The sequence below is a fragment of the Struthio camelus genome, chromosome 7, assembly GCF_040807025.1.
Source record: "Struthio camelus isolate bStrCam1 chromosome 7, bStrCam1.hap1, whole genome shotgun sequence".
In the NCBI taxonomy this organism is placed as follows: Eukaryota; Metazoa; Chordata; class Aves; order Struthioniformes; family Struthionidae; genus Struthio; species Struthio camelus.
Genome location: NC_090948.1, coordinates 35,712,755 through 35,727,602, shown reverse-complemented (window position 1 = coordinate 35,727,602; position 14,848 = coordinate 35,712,755). Strand labels below are relative to the sequence as shown.

The 14,848-nt window shown below is 43.8% G+C and overlaps 1 protein-coding gene across 18 annotated transcripts in view; it reads left to right on the top strand.

The window, feature by feature from the left end:
* Positions 1-1,079: 1,079 nt before the first annotated feature.
* SLC16A9 (solute carrier family 16 member 9) overlaps positions 1,080-14,848 on the top strand; it is a 30,083-nt gene continuing 16,314 nt past the window's right edge. For 2 of the 18 annotated variants that reach the window (XM_068950750.1, XM_068950756.1), the window contains exons 1-2: positions 12,698-12,763; positions 12,871-12,949. The gene's annotated coding sequence lies outside the window, so the exon portion shown is untranslated. Of the gene's footprint in view, positions 1,247-3,738; positions 4,015-5,041; positions 5,167-5,870; positions 7,993-9,601; positions 9,691-9,797; positions 10,013-11,516; positions 11,656-12,692; positions 12,950-14,848 lie in introns of those variants that run through there. The other 16 variants (XM_009670341.2, XM_068950744.1, XM_009670342.2 and 13 more) reach the window with 16 other exon arrangements.

The window sequence follows — 14,848 nt, the reverse complement described above, 5'->3', positions numbered from 1 at the left end:
GTTAAAATGGTTAAGACTTTTAAACATAATACACTTTTGTGTTACTCTGACTTGTCAGGGCATATTCCTGCTTAATTTTAAAATCATTTATTCACTTGTCTTGCACAGAGATTTTGCAGCAGATTTAGTGAACCGTAATTGTTGTAACAGTTTTATTTAAATTATTTTCTTGGATTTTATTTCCAAAACAAGTGTTAGCCCTGACAACATATTAAGGAATTAAACCTGTAAAAACTCCCTGCATTCCTCAAACTATTAGGAAACACTAGGATTAGCATGGCTATTGTCTTGAGTGTTTAATTAAGGACTATTTTAATGCTGTTAGTGCCTGAAGATAATTAAGGGATTTCAAGTTAACTGTTGCATATTATGAAAAGTCTTGAAGTTCCTCTTTTATAAACTTCTCTGTAGACTGAAGAGTCGCCTGTTTTTAAACGTGTATATTGATTCTGTGTGTCTGAAACTAATTTCTGAATTAAGAGCTGAACCTAAAATTTTAGTTGAAAGACTCCAACGGCTTTGCAGAGGTGCTCTGCGAATGCCGTGCCTCTGTTCCAGCAGTTTCCCTGATTTAAGTGACAATATATTAAAAGGACAATTTTGTCAGTCCAGATTGCAGAATAAAATTTTGTGGCTCTGATTGTTATCATAAATTTTTGGAGCCCACCTAAGTGAAATGATGGCCCTTTGCAGTTCATATTAACTCTAATTTCAGCCCAAATCTCACCTAGATTCCTGGGAAAACAAGGTCTGTATTTAACTGCAATAATGCTGCTAAGCCTGTCTGGAGCTTAAAGGTTTATTTTTTCTAGAGAGAATAACATGTTACTAGGGAAATTTCGGTGCATGTGCAAATGTGGTTAGAAATATCATTAAAGTCCTACCAGCTTTACCACCTACCCTAGCTCTACTGATCTGCCTGATCTGTAACAGAAAGACAAAAAACCGAAAGTATTTGGGGTTGAATAGTAGTGCAGTTTTAGCACTGCCAGAGCACAAGCTGGAGACTGCTGTGGTGGCGACTTGCGATAGGCTCTCATTGCAGAGTTGGCTTGTTCCTATCTTTGTCTGCAAAGGGCAGGGACGGGGAGACGCACAGGAGGAAAACGGAAAGAAAAGCATGAAGGAAATCAGCTTCTGTTAGTGCTGTCTCCCACGTTTGCTGAGAATAAGAACCCCTGGAGGGTTTTTACCCTCTGAACTTTTAACTTTCGGCATTGACTACTGCTTCCAGCAGGACTGTCAGGCAAGCAAGCAAGACTTTGTTTCTCTTGCAGTATTTAACAGCTTCTCTTACACCATCCCCCATTATACAGAAAGTTGATTTGACTAATGCCACACATTACTATGAGGAATATATGAAAACAGTTGGATGCGCCAGAGTAGCGTCAGCAGAGAGCAGGGCGCAATGCGCGCAGAATACGGTCCTTTGCGCTGTTTATAAGCTAGTGAGGGGGAAATGCAGCTTCTTTTCTGGCTGGAAACGGACCAGGTTTTGGTTTCCTGCTTAACTCTTGCTAGAGTTAAAGGGCTTGTTTTTTCCAAGTACTTTCGTTTCCCTGGATCTGTACAGAACAATTTATTGTTTTGAAATATTATTATTTTGAAACTTTTTCTCAGTTTCAGGTTTCTATTAAACATAAAAAGGTGTCTCCTGTTTTCCCAGGTTACCTCTTTGAAGAAATCTGTGAAAGCAAGCTAGATTCTCCCCCCACCCCCCACCCCCAAAGAGTCCTATTGTTTGATTGGATTCAGGATGCTTCATACTATTAATAATATGTGCTCAAAATGACTTAAGATTTACTAGATCAAGCCATCGAATGTTGAATAAATTAGATACTGTTAGAACCGATCATGGCTGAGATATTGTTCTCAGTCTTTCAGGCTACAAAATTCATGTTTAGAGTAGTTTATACTGGCACAGGAAGCCAAAAATTGTAGCCTAATAATTAATGTTTTCTTTTTGTGGTATAATGCAAATGTATTTGAATCTCTCACCTGTGTTGCTCTTTTTTGGTTAATATGTTACCAGATTTATTTGCCTTCCCCTTCCCATTTATGATCTTCTCCTACTTGCTTCTCTTGCAAATGTTATTCTTTGGCCCATACTGCATTTTAGCCATCTCCTACGATTGCTGGGGCAGCTTGCCTTTCGCTGCAGAAGTATATTTTAGTTGTGTTTTTTTTTTTCTGTAATAATAGAAATGTCTTTTAATTTTCAGATGACACTGAATCTGTTGAGCTTAACGTAGCATGCTGAACTGTTTCACCTGCTTCTGACAGTACAGCTTTCATATTCTTATATGCTTTTGAATTGTTTCCTTCCCATTTTAAAACTATTCTAGAAAGAAGTTTGTAATGGTTTGATTCTTGAAGGGCACACTGCCTTTTTGCATTTATGAATTGTCACCTGTTCTTACTTAAAGGTGTTAATGCAAGGAATCTTTTAAGATATAATTCAGGAAACATAGTGAACCTTTGATCGGTCCTCCAAAATATTAGGATTTGTTGAGGGCTGAAATTCACACTTACCGAGATACTGCGGGGCAGCTGTTGTTCTTGTTCACACTGACAAAATAACTATAGTGAGGTTATTCAGCAGAAATGAGAATTTAGTTTGACTGCAAATTCCAAACGGATCAATGGGCTTCTAAATTTGCTCCTAAGTCTTCTATGCCTTCCTGAAAATCCTGCAGTGGTTTCTAAATTGAATGTTTCTTCCAAGCCTCAGACCTCACAGAGTTCAATGAAAGGCACAGCGCGATTACTCCCACAGGGACAAAAGGAGTCGGGGCAATATTTTCTCAGCGTTTGTGTCCAGATAATATTAAAGTTGCCTGCATGATGCTCAGGCTTCACTTTCTTCCTCCACGACCAATCCCAAAAAACAGAACAAACAATAAAAGCCTGACACTTGCTACAGCTCAGGCTGGGCTGCAGGAATGGTCTCAGCAAAAAGCAAGGATTCAGTAAAAGATTTTTCTGTTTATTTTTCCCCTTCCTAAGCGCTCAGTTCAGAGGCAGGCTTCCTAGCTGCTCCTCTCCCGTTTCCAGAGCAGTTACATAATTGCTGCAGGACTTCAAAGATACTGCTACCGGAAGCCATTAAGGATGTTTTCCATTTCTGAACTGGAGAAACTTAAGGTGGTTTGTCAGCCTGCCCTGAAGCAGGAAACGTCTCTTTAAAGAAAAAAATTGGTTTTCTCATGTGTAACTTCAATTCAGCGTTGAACTATTCAGACTTAAAATTCAAATCTTGTTACCTGCTTCACTTTAAGTGTTTTAGCTGGGGTAAATCTGCTCTGAGATTATGTTCCTGCAACTTGAAGCGGTGGTATTTGCTATGAAGACCCGTGCCACGTATTTAAGATGTTGTCCAGTTACGTATGAAGTCTGGGAGGCTGTGCCAGTCGATCTATTGAGAGGATTATAATTATAGAGACTTCTTGCAGTGACTCTCTGGAGGGGGAGAGGGGAACAAACACCAGAAAAATCAAAGGAGAGGAAATGCGTATACTAGTTCACACACATGGGTAACTGCACAGGAATGCTTTGTATGTGAAAAATAAATTCCAAGCATACGTAGAGATACTTAAACTTTCCCCAGTGTCTCAAATATTTCCAAATGGTGGAAATAAGTATTTCCACATAAGGATGGCTTTTTTGGTTGTTGTTTTTGGTCAAGTTACCACTTTTTTCTTTTTGTCTAACTCTCAAATCTTTTTAATATCCTCGCAGATATTGTGCCTCTTTTAAGGAACTTCTCTTCTTGCCTGAAAGTAAGCCACATGAATCAATGGGGCAATAACCTTACTCTGTGGTGAAACTCATCCCTAAGAGTAGAGAGAAGAATCCAAAGACTTCATTCCGGGCTCAGCTTTGTCTACCCAGTACTTCTTCAAAATAACCACTTGACATGGTAGATCTTAGGATGATTTTTCCGGCTGCTCAGTATGTCACAGACCAAACAGGAGTTAAGGCTTGCTCACGCTGGAGAGTGATATATAAGCAAAGGTAGGGTAAACTTGAGTTCAAAGTTCTTATACAGTGATACCAGCAGGCAACACTAATTAAACTGAGAGCTGAGGTAATGTTTTGTTTTTCTGGATATCGAAAACAAATATTGGCTCTTTGAAAATGGAAGTTGTTTTAGTTATTGGTGTATACTTCAACTGGTCCTCTGTAATCTTTCTCCAGGCACTGTAAAGAACGTGATAACTTTCTGATGACTTCAGCACACATTAGCAGTCCTCAGTAAATATTATCTAAATAACTGAAAAATATATTTTTTAGCTTGACACATTATTCAAAAGATTGAAGAAAAATAATTACAGGGCAGATCACAGCAAGGTGTGTGTTGACCAGCTATGATTACAGCTGTTCCATCTTTTGAGGGTGATGAGGAGTCAGGGCAGACACAATCTTCCATGCTCTAGAAGTTCTTTAAATGCCCTGATCAACCTATATCTACCTAAATTATATCACATTGCAGAACCTTGTTTTAGTGCTCAGTCCTGTGTCTTAGTCACTGGTCTGTTTTGTGCAGCTCCACAGTTCCAAGGTGAAGGCTGTATGCTTCTGATGCATATTTGAATGAATGCAACCTTCACTGAGGATGTATTCTAGATTCCTGCTGAAAGTCTTCATGGGTTCACACTGGAGAAAAAATACTCTCCAGAACCTTATGGATTCCAGTTAGAGGCTTCACCCAGATCTCAGATGTTAAATGTGGTCTGGTTTCTAACTCTTCAGGCTAAAACCTTTCAGGTTTTAACAGCTGTTGTAATAGGTAAAGAGGATCAAAGAAATCTCTGGCCAGAACCTCTCCAAATGGATTTAGATTGCATGTGGATATTATGCCTACTAGAGTGTACTTCACTTGTATGTTCTCCATTAACAGTGTCTGAACACCTCCTAAATTAATCACTTGGAGCTCTATTTATGTGTCTATTTATGTGTTTGTTTATGCATTGGGTGTTCTAAGCTTGGGTTCAGCAAGGCGTGTTTCAGCCTCTCTCTCTCTCCTGATTTTAATTTCAAGATGGGGAGCTTCCACTTTGGCGTTGCCTAGACTGAAATGCATTGATGGATGGTCAGCTATTTGTTGCATTATTTTGATGCTGAAACAAAGATACCTTCCTAAGCATGTTTTTAGGACAGGGATGGGTAAGTAATATGCTTATGTTCTAATGACCGTTTTGTTTTCCAGTTTTTGCTAGTCATTCCACTGCTTGCTCTAATGATTACTGGACAAGATGAGGTACTTCACCTCCAGTTAGACTGTAAAAGTTCCAAAGATAAGTCCTGTTACATAATTTATTTGGTAGACATTGTACCTCAGAGATAAAAGCTCCTAGGTTCAGATATCTGATATCACGCTGAGATTTGGAACCATCCCAAATGCTGAAACTGCGCAATTTCTCTGGGTCAGCACAAGAACACAGCACTTGCAGGTCTTGGGCTGCTAGCCTATTGAAATGTAACCTGGAAATTGGTCCTGATTTGTTTATCTGGCAGTCCTTGCAATATACTCTTAAGTGACAAAGCCCAAAAGCCAAATTAAGTTTAACATCGATTCAATTATATATTTATGTCGAGAGAGCGAGAACAAGGGAGAGAAGGAGAACAAGAGAGTCCCAAAGTTGTTTCAGTAAAGGCATACTTTTTCACATCTGCACCATTTTGGTAAGGAAGCTATTCCATTAATTAGATAATCATCTGTGATCAAGTAAGCAGAGAGTGGTTTCCAATTCTCTTCGCAGTCTCTGTGGTATGATTCGCATAAACTTGGAAAGAGGATCAGATTACAGCAGTAGAACATACCGGATATGTTTACATTGTAGTTGTCAGAGCAAGTACACTTTAAGCTAATTTATTGATGGTAAATTGTCCAAGCTCCTTGCAGATGCAGCAGGGTAACTGGTGCTGGAGATAGTTTCAGGATAGCTTGGTACTTACACTGCAGAATACAAGGATTAACGATCCAGAAATAGAGCAAGCGTTAGCAAGTGGAGGACTGGAGTGAGCAGGAAACCCTGCTACTGATGCCAGGATTTCTGAATTGCAGAATAATGATCCACACATGCCCGACAGGGTGTTTCCTGCCTCGCAACGTGTGAGCCACTGCAGAAGCTCGAGGAACACTTCTGCGCAGCAGTGGGTTCCCATCCTTTGCAAACCATGGTGAGTTGAGGAGCTGGATCTCAAAGCCCATTGATGAGCTGGCTCCAGACCTTGTGAGCATTTCCAGCGATTCCCAGAGCTTGGGTGACAAAGGCGTCATGCCAACAAAGAGGAGGTAAGCTTGTCTTGGTTAACATTCCTCTCTGCATGCAAAAATTCATTTACAAGCTATTTCTTAGGGAATCAGTTAGACCTGATAGTTACCATGGGCCTGGGTTTGAATGTAAAGCCTGCTAGCCATTCCTGAGTATCTCTGTGCCTGTCTGCACTAAATGCAGGGTGTGTACAATGGACAAATCTATATTTAGACAAGCCCTACTAGCAGCTTAGCAAAGACTTAAAATAAACTTCTTCCATTGTGGAATCTTTCTTTATGTCCCTCTGCTAGCTGAGTTGTACAGTACAACTTGGCAGTACCAAATTAAAATATATAGGCTTTTTTGAACACTTCTCTACAAACATGTTGAAATAAATTGTAAACTACTTTAGAATGTGCTATGTAACAGATTGGATGCCTCAGCATAACTACAAAAATGCTACAAAACGTGGAATCTCAGTCTCAGTATGTGAAGATCCAAGATGAGGCAAAGGCTAGTACTGGAAATAAGGCGCTCTCTTAACTGGCAGAACTACATTATGCAGAAAAAAATGGACAACATTTGCACCGAAATCCCTGAGATTGCACTGAAGATGAATTTGAGGCGCTCTCGGTTTCATACTGCTACTAGTAGCCTCTCCCTTTCATTGACATAAGATAAATGCCTTTCCTCGGTATTATAAGGTACTTGAATAAGTGAGGGAAAAGGTAACTCTGAACTTCTGTTGCATTAACTTAATACTCTAGCAAGATGAAAAGTGTAAAAGTGTATGCCTGTAGTCTACAGAGAGTCGTAGGAAGGCATTGTGCTGCTCCTTGCCCTGAAAAATGTGTGCCATTAAACTTTGGTATTCTGTATTGGCCAGAAATAAATGAATTTTCAGCAGGGAATAAATAAGCACTGTTTATGAGGGGCTGTCTCCAGTATTCATGCTGTACCTTGTGACATCCTCAACAAAAATACTTGCCTTTTGGTATGCTGAGATTGTCATCTTTTTGCTCAGGAGGGGAAGTCATCTACTTGACCTGTTCTTACACAGACCATGCACCAGAGTAGCACTGAAGATTTCTGGAGCGTCCGACTGACGCAGTGTTGTTGTACAGTCCGAGCCCCACCAGGACCTTAGCAGGCACATCATGTGGTTGGTGACCGCCTGCCTCATTTTGTGTGCTTGACAGGCACATGTTGGAGAGAGGTTTGTGTAACAAATGGGTGGTTACTTCTGTATAAGACCTTCCTTAATGCATTTTTGCCACCTCATCACACCTGCCACCTCTCTGGTTATGGTAGCAATCCGTCAAGGGTTTGTAGCATGGGACTAGAGGGGATGTTCTGGTATTTCATTGTATTTCACGCTGCTTTTCAGCAGTACTAAGGGTTCAGTTCTGCCTTATTTTCTGTTAACCACAATTTTAATTTCAGCAGTGGATGATCCTGTTTCCTCATGAAGAGATGAGCCATTTAAAACAGGGGTATTTCATCCTCTTATTAAAGTCTTTTTCTGTGAAAGTGAATTGATTGTCTATTCTATTTATATATTTTGATTTTTTTTTTTAATATACTGGTATTTTCACTGGCATTTAGTTCTGTATGTAACCATACTTGTATGAGATTTGCTCCTATAGGAGATAGATGGCTTTGATCTTTGCCTTTCTTCTAGAAGGAATCCTATTCGAATCTGTAAAGACAACTGAATCTTTTCCCTAAAACAGTGAGTGCATTTTCAGCTATCCTAATATAACATGCATTGTCTTAACTGGTTTTTAGTTCTACTGCGAGGGACACTTAACAAGGTCAGTGACACATGGAAAGACAAGGCTGAACCACAGAAAATCTGCATCTCAGTGAAAGCAGCACTTTTGTTCTTTACTGGGATTGATCTTGGCGAATTTCTGGCAAACCTATGGGTCATGAGAGACCAAAGCCATGATAAAGAAGGTAGTACTTCACTGAGAGTGGATTCTCTGGGAAAACAGAACTGATATATTTCTTTGCTTGGAGATTTTCATTCAATTTTAATTTCGTTCTACGCTCTTAGCGAATGTGGTTCATGCTGTCGGCACTTATTTGTCACTTCATGTGCAATATTGTATTTTAGTTGAACTGTATTTGATTTGTAAAATAGCCTTAAGTTATTATGATTTTTTCCTTTAATGTCCTAATACATAAAACATCATTATTTAATGAACCCAAATAGCTCCTTCAACAGTTTAGAGAAAGACAATATATGCTGCAGATTCATAAGATTCCCTTATTAAAAACATGATAGTTCCCTAGTTTGTTAACAAAAAGTCTTCTACCACGTAAGTTTACTTTTCGAATATTTAAGAGACAATCCTTGTGACTACATTAGTTGATTGCATTGCTTAGCAAGAATGTTAAAATGAGCAGCAAGATTTTTTTTTTATTATTTATTTTTTTAGATAGCTTTTAACTCTAATCTTTATATGTACTAATTACCTGTATGGATAGTATAAGAACAAAAAGCTCTTGCAGTAATATAAGAGAAACAAAAGCTATTATAAATTGTATTTTTCAAACTGAATGGCTACTACGTTTTGTTGTAAGTTTTGCTAAAGGTTTGCACATGACCTTTACTTTGCACATACTTATATTTTTGAAGACATACAGGAAACTGATTTATAAAACAGTGTTCAGATCAACATTTTGTATTTTGAGATTAAGTTTGCCGGATGGTGGTTAACTGGTGACACAATTCACCTGCACATCTAGTTGAGGTCTCATCTATGTCATGGAGCCTCTTTGGGGTGCTGTAGTTTGTAGATGCTGCGTTTTGCATTGGAGCAACAGTCAGACAGAGTGGGGCAGAGAGAGGTTGTCCTGCTGGTATCTCTGTTGTTCTCCAAACACCATCAGCTAAGTCTCCTGTTGACTGAGCCATGATGACCTGTGGGGGAGCTGCAGTGTGGTGTTGGCAGCTCCGAGGGAGATCTGAATTCTTGCAGCTTAAGCTGGTTTATTCCCTTTTACACAAATCTGAGAGAAGATATAATGGCCCTGGTTAATGCGGTCAAACAGCACTTGACAAGTCCCACTTTTTCTCTGTTTCACAGGAAGGGTTAAATTATAACTGAAATATTGCTTTTTAAGGCTGTTGAAGACTGCTGACTCTGTCCTTTAGACTCTGCAAGTGCACAAATACCGAATACATCTGCTTAAACTAAACTCTAGCCAAACTATCAGTTGCTTTCCTCACATTTTTCCCCCAATCATTAATGAACATTTTCCACAAGAAAGTTAACAAAACATCTAAGACGACAATGAACTTTGAACATCCTAGCTTGGACCTTTCATTCCAGAGTCTCTCTTCCTGCGCAGATTGTATAAAGAAGGTACAAATTTGCAAAGGGATGCATCCCAATCTGGACCACAGGTTACGAGACAGGAGGTGATCAAATATTTAGAATTGTTTTATATTTTGAGATTTTTCTGCATTGCAGATGACGTGCTTTCTGTAAATACTGATGTTTAACCACAGTGATCATTCCTTCTCAGGTAGTTCTGGGGTGTTCAGCACACCAGCTGCATTCGCTGCCATAAAAGGACCCCTTCCAGGATGGCTAGATGTACACGTCCCCTCTGTGCTCTCGTGAGCTTGTGCTGCTCCACCATCTGTCTCGCAGGGAACGTTTCTAGATCATCCGTACACTGATATAGCTGCAAGTGACCTAGAATTACGCATCCTGCAACTGCGCCACACCAAAAATAAGGTAACTGTTTACTTAGGTGGTGTTCTCATCCGTGGCCGTGCTATGTGAGTACCTTTATCCTTTGGTTTCTTAAACTGCACAGTCTGGAGGAGGGAGGGATTTATGGATGTTATTTGGTGTTTTCCTTCATTTCCTGTTCTAGAGTAAGGGCTTACAAAGTCTTCTGGCGGCGCTGGGGACGAAAGCATGGTTTTGAAAGATGCAGCTATGGCCCCGTTGTCATTCACTTGCCTCTCAAGGTCTGACAGGGAGTGTTTCTGAAGTGGAGAAACGAGAAGATTAATCAGTGATTTGAGAACTGAGCCAAATATTTGGCAGTTGCCAAAATACTGTAGGCTGAGTGAGCAGAAACCTAGAATTGGAGGGAGCTGCACTTCTCGTTATGAAACCAAGGGCAAAGGAGAGAGGCGACAAGTCTCTCCTTGTCTTCAGTTTTCCTCTTTCCTCTTGTTGTTTTCTGGGGCTTGTTTTACAGATCTACCTTTTGCCAGCATACTTGCCCCCTCAAAGCTATGACATACACTTAACTGTCATGTTTGTATGCAAAGTGGAGTTAGATTAAAAGTGGATGGCTCCTCAATAGGAGGGCATCCAGAGAAGTTAAAGCAAAACAATTAGAAGCGAGGACCGTTATACACTCATTTAAGGCACGTTTTAATTCTCAACCGAGGATGCTCATCCAGGTGCAACGCCACCTGGGATCTAAATCTGGTTTGTGTCTGACTTCTTCCACAGAAAGATCCAGCGTATTGCAGTATGTGCTTGAACTGATATGCCTTAGCTCTTCTGAATTTTTCCTGCGTAGGCAAACCATTATTTACTCCTCGCTTCATGTAAGCAGCAGTCTAATGCGCTGCTTTGAGAAAGGGTGAAGAAGAATATAGGTGTCTTCTGGCGCTCATAACCGGCCTCACTAGGGTGAAACGCCCTGTGCTTAGTTACAGCTGTGACATTTGTTCCCAAGCCTCCGCAGAAGTGAAAAAAGCAAAACGCTTCTGCCAAGCACTGTAACGAGAACTGGACTTCATATACAACTGTATGGAAAAAAAGGCAAATCCGTTTTTATCCTATTTATAACTTCTGTACTGAAATATAGGTAATGGCACATCTGGATGGTTGCAGTTTCGAAAATGTTATTTTTTCCAGCCTTCTGGGGCGCTGCTGTAGCAGCGTTTCGGTGGGCCTTGCTAGCGCGGCCGAGGGCAGGAGGGGAGGCTGTCCGCCCTCCGGCCTTTTTGGCGTGTTTGGACAACGATGTTACCTCTCCCCTCAGTCTTCTCCCTGGGTTAAACCCCTTTTCTTCACTTTTCCTCCCTGCACCTGTTTTCTAGACCACCGACCCTGTTCTCCTCTTGCCCCCCCGGGCAGTTTCCTGGCTGTTTTGGCTATGAGCCACCCCGAACGGCGCCCGCCGCCCACCACGGACCCCCCCACCGCGGACCCGCGCTCGCACCTACCGCCCCCTCTGCCCGCCGCGCCCCGCCCCCCGCCCGGCTCCGCCTCCGCCGCCGCCGCCGCCGCCACAACCGGTTCGTACCGGCACCGGCCGCGCCGCGGCCAGACCGGCCCGGCCCGGCCCCGCCCCGCTCCGGTCCGGGATGCGGGGCTGCCCCGGGGCCGGCTCCGGCTCCGGCTCCTCGCAGGTAACCGCCGCTCGCCGCCGCCGCCGCCGCGGGGGGACCCCACCGTCGCGGGGGCAGCGGGGCGGGGGGCGGCCGGGCCCCGCCGCGGGGCCTCCCCCTCCTCAGCCCCGCCGCCGCCGCCCGCCGCCGCCGTGCCTGGCCCTGGCCGGGCCGCGGGCGTTCAGGCGGCTCCGGGGAAATCGCCGCCGCGCCCCGCTCTGGGGCGGGAGCCGGAGCAGCCTCGCGCGTGGCGGCTCTGGCGGCGTCCGTTGGCGACCGTTATGGGCGTCCGTTGGCGCCCCGTGCGGGCGCGCGGTGGTGCCCGCCGCGGGCGCCCCTCCGTGCCCCTTGTGGGCACGGGATGGTGCCCGCCGCGGGCAGGCGTCAGCCGTCGCCGCCACGCGTCCGCGTGCCTGGCGAGTGCCCGCCGGTGCCCGCCGACGTCCGTGGCGGGCACCGCGTCGGCGGGCTCCCACTGCCGACGGGTGCCCGCCGCCGACGTCCGTGGTGGGCACTGCGTCAGCGGGCTCCTGCTGCTGACGTCCACCAGCCGTCGGCATCCGTGGTGGGCACCGTGTCGGCGAGTGCCAGCCGTCGGCGTCTGTGGTGGGCATTGTGTCAGTGAGCACCAGCCGCCCACGTCCGCCCGACGTCCGTGGTGGGCACTGTGTCGGCGGTCTCCCGACGCCGACGGGCGCCCGCCACCAACGTGCATGGTGGGCACCGTGTTGGTGGGCGCCCGCCAATGATGTCCACCCGCCGCCGACATCTGCCCACCGCCGATGTCTGTAGTGGCCTCACGTTGGCGCCCCGAGGGGATGCAATTACCCTGGCATGGCACCAGGGCGTCCCCGCGCGTGTCATGGCACCAGGGCATCCCCGCGCGTGTCGCGGCAGGCCCCTGCAAGAGGAGCGCGCGGGCCGGGCAGGGCCCATTAATCATTTCCAGGTTCCCTGCTGCTGCGCGGGTGAGCGTCCGTCATCGAAACGGGTCTAAGGGCGGAGGGCGTAACGCATGAGCGGGTCCTACGGGTATAAGAGCGCATCCGTCCTGGCAGGGACCTGGCCAAGGAGCGGGCTGGGAGGCAGCAGGCACCGAAGGGAGTGGACGCCAAGGGAGCGCCTGCAGGTTCGTCTGCGTAAGGCTGCCCTTTGCTCTTTGCGGAGAGGTTTTCTTCTGTCCGGTGCAGCCTGCTCGTTCTCTCCATGAACGCAGGCTTATATCTGTCCGCATAGATGTGTGCTAGTACCTGACAGTCGGCTGTGCTTGTGAGGGGTTTCCGTCCCCGCTGGGGCAGCGAGGCTCTGCGAACAGGTAGGACTGGTTCTGCGGAGCGGACTGGTCTGTACAGGGTCAGCTCCTCTGTGTGCTGTGCTGATGCTGCTGTACCGGGACTGACTTTGCACAGTGAAAATCATTGCTGTGTTGTCAGTTAGTTTTATTCTGGTGTTTTAACTTCACACCTCTTCTTTCATTAGGTAGAAATTGAAGGAAATATTTATGTTGATGAGCCTCTTACGTACAAAAGGGAACGTACACGAGGATAAGAAACGCGTAGAGCTGAATGCTGAGAACTGAGAGGAAAAAGTATATGTTCAGTGTAAAAGAGCTTAAAGACAAGTGTTTAAACATGGGGAGCTACTATAGTTAGACAGTTAGCTGAAGTCTGCTGTAATGAAAATGCAGATGCATCTTTTTCAGTGTGTTTAACAGAATGCATAGACTTATACCATCATGTCAGTATGTGTGAAGGCATTCAGATATTCTTGTGATTACATTAAAAATAAGCATAATGCATTGCTGTTGTTCTATCACTTTAAGTGTTACTTGCGAGTTAAGCATAGCACTAACTTGAGATTATAATTAGAAGAATGTTGACTGAAAAACTACTAGAAATTTAAATGAAATCTAATCCAATTTAAAATGAGGGATGTTACAGTTTGGGCTGGTACTGTCTTAGTTTGTACCAGTGCCTTGCAAAACTGGAATAGCTGAGTGTTAATCACACGCTGATTCTGCTGACAACAGCTTTCTTTGCAGCCATGTGCTGTTCACAGAAAATAGCACACTTAGCAAGGCTCTAGTTGCACACATAACAAACTGAAAACAGTCTTTTCGCTACTGTCTTTCTCAAGATTCCCTTTGCCACAGATTAATACAAGTTTCTGTGCTGAGGGCTAATATTTCTGTCATATTCATGTTCTTTAGCTCAATTTTTTGGTGCTCGCCTGTCATCTTTTAGGCCAAGTTTTAACAAGCATAGAAAAAGAGCTGGGCATTGCGATAACACTGGTTGTATATAAGAAAATCGTTACAGCTAGTATTGCTATCTTTCCACGTTAAAGCTGTTACTGTTCAGTTTGTTTTTTAGTCCAAGACCTAGCTTTATTTTTTGTGGGACCTTTTGTTGTTAAGACTTTAATCAAACAGCCCTTTTCCTCTGATTCTTATTCACAGTGAGTACACCTCACTGAAAAGCTTTGTCTGACTAAACTTCCAGCTGATATTTATTTCCTTGTGCTTTATTTCTCCACTTCTGTTTTTCTGAAGTGAGTAGGTTTCCTGGAAGTCCAACATGGCATCCTAGGTTTGTGTCAACAGTAATATTTGTGAAATGGTTCTCACCTAAATCTTAAATCCATGATTGTCCATCTCTTTCCAGGACTATGCTTCTTAAAATTTTCCTTGTTGGTCCCCAGAAAAAAAACCAAATTGTACAACTCTCTCTTTCTGTGTGGGCTAGTTCTTTATTTTTGATGATCAGGTGCATCTTCTGTACAGTCTGTGTCCTTCTTCCTGAACAGAGATAGAAAATAGTACAAGAAACTTGGACTCTTACCAAGGAGATGCACAGATTAGATCTCCATACAGGCAGTGATGGGAGTAGCGAAGATTTTGTTCCTACTGTCAACCCTGGGACTTCACAGATCTGTTTTTCACTTTGAGGATGATTTCTGCAATGAAAACAATGGTGAATTGCAGTTTGTGCTTGGCGATTAAAGATTACAAATCGCTCAACATGTTAGAAAATAGAGATATTTCTGCTATCAAAAAATCTGTTACTTTAACTGAAAAACGCAGAAGATTTCTGCAGTGCAAAACAGGAGACTTCAGGATGTGGAAGGTCAGAGCTTTTGCTGGCATAAGTTGGCAGAGCTCTGTTAAAGTCAGTGAAGCTACTCAGACTTGCAGCAGATGAGGAACTGATTCAGA